General features: G+C 45.3%; 1 long non-coding RNA gene across 1 annotated transcript; it reads left to right on the top strand.

Annotated features, from left to right (window-relative positions):
• The first annotated feature begins 261 nt into the window (after positions 1-261).
• Positions 262-5,510, top strand: LOC144946040 (uncharacterized). The gene is made up of 3 exons (XR_013639743.1): positions 262-351; positions 4,173-4,332; positions 5,402-5,510. It is a non-coding gene; the product is annotated as an uncharacterized LOC144946040 (long non-coding RNA).
• The last annotated feature ends 977 nt before the right edge of the window (positions 5,511-6,487 follow it).

The following is a 6,487-nucleotide window of genomic DNA, read 5'->3' as shown; positions in this document are numbered from 1 at the left end:
TGCTCTGGTGGGCAGTCGCAATCATCGTGGTCGATGCATTTTCCTCGTGTTGACAAATATTTTTGGCCACTGATTTCATGACCAGAATTAACACCGCTGCGTGGCAATGTCGCCTGTAATCGCAATGGCTTGTAGTGGCATCAAAGAGGCCCCTTCTCGGCTGTGCCCGAGAATTGTTCGGTTGAACCGCTTGCAACTCTGGAGGACGCAATGACAAAATGATTCAACCGCGGAACTAATTCGTGGATTTGTTTTTTCTCCCAAGGTGCTGACGGTGTGTTCGGTCTTGTGCACATTGCAGGAGACGCACAGAGTAACGGAATAACACTAAACGACGGCGATGGAGGCAGCGTAAGAAATTTTGTGTCAAACAGAGTCGTCACTCTTTCGGTTAAACCGCGCGCATGCGATGCTAGTGTGTAAGATAATGTTTCCTTTCACAACTTAAACAGAAAAAAAAATCCAAAATGCAAAAAAGCTAAACGGTAGAGAATTCCACGTACAGTTTATTTGGTTATTACGCTGCTGAATAAGGGGCCTCCATACGCTCTGCAGCATGCACATCAAAGCATAGTGCAGAACAACAATGTATTTTGCACTGCCCACGATGTAGTGCCACTGTAAACCATTTAAAACGAAGTTAAAGTCTACGCTGAACAGTACTTGGTAAACGTGTCCTCTAACACTTCCAAACGTACTGCCGTGGGAGTCTACATGGGTTGGGGTAGAAGGAGATTTTAGATGCACTTACCTTGTTACGTAGGCATGTACTGGTAGGAACCTCCTGGTTCCACCAGCCCACAGGGGATTATTGTGTCCGTCCGTCCGTCGTGCATCCAAAAATGGGAGGGGTGGGGCTGGGTGGAGAGGGGAGGGGCTGGGGGGGGAGGGAAAGGCTGGGAGGGGAGGGTGAGGGTGGGGAGGGGCTGGGTGGGGAGGGTGGGGCTGGGTGGGGAGGGGCTGGGTGGGGAGGGTGGGGAGGGGCTGGGTGGGGAGGGTGAGGCTGGGTGGGGAGGGGAGGGTAGGGCTGGGTGGGGAGGGGCTGGGTGGGGAGGGGCTGGGTGGGGAGGGTGGGGGGGGGCTGGGTGGGGAGGGTGGGGCTGGGTGGGGGGTGGGAGGGGTGGGGCTGGATGGGGAGGGGCTGGTCACCCCGTGGGTGCCCTTATAAAACTCAACGTTTAACCTACTCACGCCAGCTTGTGCCCGCCCTCACAGTCGGCCATATTTGCGGAATACACCACGCCGCCGTTGACCCTGGCCATTGACCGAGCAACCCAACGTTCCTACCAGCTCCCTCCGCAGGAATGTGTTTGACGCTGTCATCTTGAGAAAAAAAAAAGTATTTAAGCAACTTGGCCAACGTTCCCTCATACTGCCGAGTGGAGAACACAAAGCTTCTCCACTCATTTCCTGAAGAAGCTAAACTTAAATTTCGATTTAAAGCTTTCGTGACTGCAGGGATTCATCTTCTTGGTTCTTTCGTGACTTTACCGAAAGATCCAAGAAGAAGCTAAACTTACATTTTTTATTTTACCAGGCAAGTCCCACTGAGAAATATCGCTCCTTTTCAGAAGCGACCTTGCCACAAGTGATACACCCAACGATTTGGCTTATCACGTGGAAATATAGAGCAGCCAAATACGTCTGTTCACGTTATTTCGAGCAGAGTAAACTAAACTCAAACGGTGATTTTTATTTTATTTTATCAGGTAAGGCCCACTGAGCTATATCGTTTTTTTTAGAAGCGACCTTGTCACAAATGATAGCTGAAATACTCTGAAATGCATGTTGATTCAAAATGCGGAGGGAAAAACCAGAGGACCCAGAGAAAAATCCACGCGATCATGGGGAGGACATGCAAACTCCAAATATACAACAGCAGGCATCAGGGGTTGGGATCGAACCCACAACCTCCTGCACACCAGGCGAGGTAGTTAACATCTCACCACCACAGCAGCTGTGAGCACAAGGAGCAAATCGTCAGACATGATGCTGAACAACACACGGTAGAACCCAAAAACGCATCTGAGAGTGCGTTGAAACTTTTTAACTTCAGCAAGGAAGCATGCGTAATGGCAAATTAAACATCTTAAGGCAGAAACAGTATTTGGTACCACACATAAGCAATGAGCTACTGCGTTGTACTTGCGCGTACTTCAAAAACGTTAGTTTATAAAGACACTAGCAGAAGTACCCGGCGTTGCCCGGGTGAAAAATATATTTCTTAATAACCTTACATATATACACACCCTCACCACTCACCACTCACCCTCACCATTCACCCTCACCACTCTCCCTCACCACTCATCCTCACCAATCACACCCTCACCAATCACCACTCACCACTCACCCTCAACACTCACCCTCACCACTCACCCTCACCATTCACCCTCACCACTCTCCCTCACCACTCTCCCTCACCACTCATCCTCACCAATCACACCCTCACCAATCACCACTCACCCTCAACACTCACCACTCACCCTCACCACTCAACCTCCCCTCACCACTCACTAATCACCACTCACAATCGCCACTCACAACCGCCCTCACCATTATATTTTTGCCCCAGTCAACGCCGGATATTTCCCATTCGTAGCAGTTTATATCAACTCTATAACCAACTTATATTAAACAGGAAGCGCGATCCTAAAGTAATTTACAACCTTCGATTAGTCCTTTGTGCGATTCAAAGAATCGATTCCTGGCATGTTGGGGGTTTACATTTTGAATGATAGAGTTTCATTTTCATTGTTATTTTATGTTTTAATTTTTTCAGGAGTTTTTAATTACATTTTTGCCCCGGTCAACGCCGGATATTTCCCGTTCGTAGCAGTTTATATCGACTTTAACCAACTTATAGTAAACGGGAATCGTCCGAATCTAAAGGAATCTACAACCTTCAATTCCTTTGCGCGATTCAGAGAATCGATTCTTGGCGCGTCGGGTTTAAAAGTAATTACACAGTAGTTTTTTCATTGGTATGTAATGTTTGAAAGTTTTCATAAGATTTTAAATGTATTTTCCCCCCGGGCAACGCTGGGTATATCGAGTTTATACCACAAAGTCGTCGCTTGACACGGGTGGGGTGTCGAGGCCTAGTACAGTGCAGAGCCTCCGGCCTCGCCTAGATTGCCCACTCGGCTGAGGCTGGGTACCGGGGCCGTTACCCCCCCCCCCCCCCGCGCTACAATAATACTGTGTAATCGCTATAATTGTATTATCTACCGACCCTATAATAGTAATTGCACACATTGTGGTGGGGGGGGAGTGAAGAGGACGTGAAACTTTGATGAATTTACCTCAGAGTCGCGTGGTGGGTGTCGAGGCCTAGTACCGTGCAGAGCCTCCGGCCTCGCCTAAATAGCCCACCCGGCTGAGGCTGGGTACGGGTGCCGTCCCCCCGCCCCCCCCCGCGCTACAATAATACTGTGTAATCGCTATAATTTTATTATCTACCGACCCTATAATAGTAATTGCACACATTGGGGTGGGAGGGGAGTGAAGAGGACGTGAAACTTTGATGAATTTACCTCAGAGTCGCGTGTTAATGCGTGCGCATATTTTTAAGCTGAATTAAAAATGGCGTCCACCCCGCAGCGAATGCGTCGCTACCCGTTGCCAGGGGCAACCGCCGTCCAATGAAACTGCGTATGGTCCGGCGACACACAGACACACACACAGACAGACAGACAGATTTGCGATTTTATATATATAGATGTTGATGCGATGGAACACATCCCGAGAGGGTAAATCGACATTTTAGGAGATGGAATAATGAAATTGGCTCGTGTGCAGGTGCTGGATGGATGCTTACACCGTAGGATCCCGAGATATACCAGTGGCCTAGGGAGGCTTCATCCAGCAGTAGATCGACCATGGCTGCTTCTGATGATGATGATAAATGTGGTAACCCACAGCTCAAAACATGTGCTACATCACATATGGGTCACAGGTTAGGGGTTCACATGATATACCGTCGCACAATTGCGAGGGAAACCTGAGAGTGTGGAGTCTTGTACGCAAAGTAATTGACGTGGAGAATTATGTTGTTTTAGTAAATGTTTAATGGTATGAAAGGAGTTATAATGCAATATTTCAACATTAAAAACTAAATAAATGTTTTGGAATGTTATCCTCAAAAAAAATGTGTGTATATTTCTAATTTGCAGAGAAATTACGAAGGAGACAAAGGAAGAAAGAAGATTGAAATTCCTGAAAGAATACAAGAATCTATTCATAGATACGTACGGTGCTTTATTTTGTCAAATGGCACACTATGCAATGCAATCAAAACTCGATAAGAATGAAATCTACACGTACCTTGATGAGGTAAGCATAAATATATTTCGCTTTTTCCTCATTAAGATGCATTTATAATTTTTACTGAAGCAGTGTCAGCTTACAACAGCCACCACAGCAGACCTGGGAATATAGTGCATGGATTTTCTGAGTGATCCAATGCTTTACAAGTTTGATTAGAGCAGAGACAGAAGTTCACAGTTCAAGTCAAGTGGCCGCCCTGATTAGCACTGCCTGCAAAATAAAAATACATGCCATCTGCTTCATGGTAGAGGTTAACGATTCTGCGATATCATTCGCAAGATTATGCAATTGTGAGCCAGTGTCATGGTCCACATTTGTCAAACTTGACAGGACATCCTGAAAAAAAGAGCGATGAGACACGGTGATGTTTCCAAGGGTATGTTTTTTTGAAATGCATATTTCATCGACGTAAGATCATTTTCCAGCTAACTAAAATCAAATCAGAAGGGAAAGAATATCAACACGAATCATAATAAATCAGGAGTTTCAGAGAAAACAATGGCCGAATAAGGAAACATGTAAACCAGTCCAAAATTACCGAGTGCATGCGAGAATGGGCCTTTGAGAATGCCTCCGCTGGTAATTAATAAAGATGTTGATCGTGTTAAAGAAGTTAGCACGTTCCCCAATGATTTTAAAGAGTGTGCAGGTATCCCTCGTTTTAAACCGTAGTTGATGCATTCCAAAGACAGTGCGCACAAAGCGAAACCATATGAGGAGACGGCTGCCTTTCAAGTCATGGGTACAGCACACGAACAATGGTGTCCTACGAACGACTGCATAGCCACATGCGAGTGAAGTCAAACTGCATAATATAGTGAATTTGGGGTAGAAATCAGTTAGCTACATGTAGGCGAAATCGCAAACAAACACCGTGTTTACGTGTAAAGCGAGGGAAACCTGGTTTGAAATGTATATTTAAAAGGACACAAAACTACCTCTGCAGCTATACATTGGGTTTGCTCAGTATCCAATTAGCAATAATTCCTAACATATATTAAGGTAATATTACTCTGTGAAATGTGGGACAACCCTTTAATGTACAGAAGTAAAAAAACGCATCTACTTTTTACAGGCTCGGCACGCCATTTTGTTTCTTGGACAAATCAACAAACCCATCGTCGAACCTGAAGAAATGTCTTTTGGGAAATTCCAGTCAGCGAACCCGGATGCATTCAGAACGCACGTGCCAAGGACAACACCATACTCGATTCTGCTCGAGATGGTGAGTGTGTTTTTGTACAATTCTCATGTGAAGCTAAAGGTTCTGCAGCGCTATTGGCAGCACGAGGTTAATGGGTTGCGGAAGATAACACGAAATAGTTTGGCTAGCAGCAACTCTTCAAACATTCACACATATTAGGCCTCTGAACTAATATGAAATGGTTAATTGTGCATTATTTTGTTGTGCATTATTTTGAAACATTTTTGACATTATAAACTCTCCCATCCCTCTGGAAATATATTTTTTTGAATACAGGTCGTGCGTGCTGAAGGTCCTCACAACAGCGATGCCATTAAGAAGACTCTGGAGGTCTTTGCCGAAAGCATTCTTAAACAAAATAAGAAAATGTATTTTTATGCTACAGTAGTGTCAAAAAGTGATTTCAATGACATAGATCATAAAGGGAACCCTAAAAAAGCCACACCAGAGCCTTACTGGGGTGCCTCCTTGAGCTGTTCAGGAAGAAAGGTGTCGCAAATTATGCTGGCCCTTAACTGCCTGTTTAACTGGCATGAAAAGATAGCAGAAGCTGTCACATTCGCCCAAAACAACACAGAGAAAGGTGGTATTTTAGAATTCCCTCGGATAGTGACCTCCGAGGCCTATAAACACGAAGACTTCACTCTGATAGCCCATCCACCGTGTTCTAAATGCGTGCGGGTCTTCACGAGCTGCACATTTAAACCTACAGTAGAGATTCCGAAAAACGCAACATGGGAGTTTGGCAATTGTGCAGAAAATGAATCAATCAGCAAGCTTTTAGATGGTCATCCGTACCTTAAAAATTTTGTGAAATACTGCGCTCAGGCCACCGGTGAACAAATGCCTAAACTGAAGACTGATCCAATGCAAATTTTGAAAGAACTGAAATGGAGCGGTGAACTGATCCAGTTTATTTCTGCCAGATGAGTAGTTACCTCTTGGTACAAATGTAGT

Source organism: Lampetra fluviatilis, chromosome 39, assembly GCF_964198595.1.
Source record: "Lampetra fluviatilis chromosome 39, kcLamFluv1.1, whole genome shotgun sequence".
Lineage (NCBI taxonomy): Eukaryota > Metazoa > Chordata > Hyperoartia > Petromyzontiformes > Petromyzontidae > Lampetra > Lampetra fluviatilis.
The sequence above is the reverse complement of the archived record's forward strand: the minus strand, read 5'-3'. Positions and strand labels throughout refer to the sequence as shown.